The sequence below is a fragment of the Penaeus monodon genome, chromosome 20 (genome assembly GCF_015228065.2).
Source record: "Penaeus monodon isolate SGIC_2016 chromosome 20, NSTDA_Pmon_1, whole genome shotgun sequence".
NCBI classification, from domain to species: Eukaryota; Metazoa; Arthropoda; class Malacostraca; order Decapoda; family Penaeidae; genus Penaeus; species Penaeus monodon.
This window is the reverse complement of record NC_051405.1, coordinates 11515805-11516424: the sequence shown is the minus strand read 5'-3', so window position 1 is coordinate 11516424 and position 620 is coordinate 11515805. Positions and strand designations below refer to the sequence as shown.

General features: G+C 46.3%; 1 protein-coding gene across 1 annotated transcript in view; it reads right to left on the bottom strand.

Moving 5' to 3' along the window:
• Window positions 1–620, bottom strand: part of LOC119585615 — a 9322-nt gene that overhangs the window by 2685 nt on the left and 6017 nt on the right. The gene's annotated exons all lie outside the window — the stretch shown is intronic.

Genomic DNA, 620 nt, shown 5'->3' with positions numbered 1-620 from the left:
AAAGCAATTTACTTCCCAGGAAAGCGCTAACATCCCTTTCCCAGTGAACTGAACTCTCACGAACCCGATCGCATGGACAGCATCTGATCTCACGACGTCTCTCGAGTGTTCTTTACGTACCTTTAGGTCACATAATTCCTAGTTATCACAGGGAGAAAAATATGACGACGGCGATTACCACGTAGACAACGAAAGTGAAACTCAGGATGAGACACTGGCGGCATTCCATCTTGCAAGCAAACGGTCGAGGAGCAGAGGAACTGTAGACGACCACTGTTCTCACGCTTCTGTTTCTGTTTACTCAGCGCACAACCACACAAATTTGTTTACGTTACGCTGCAAATCAAACAAATAGATATGTGTTAAGATCCTGCCATTCTCAGAGTTAGATGCAGTGTTCATCCACAAACTTAGGGGAGAAACGCGAAAACGAATGCACACTACTGTACGCCTTGACCTTACGATACCAACTATTCTCCTACGCATGCTCAGCCAGGGATTCGGCGTGCGAGGGTTAAATTGCGTCGCCTCTTAGCTAGTCTGTTCATTCTAGTGTCATGCACAGAAACGCAGCTGCGACTAGTGGATGTACGCCAGTTAGAATGAACATTGACGAACAA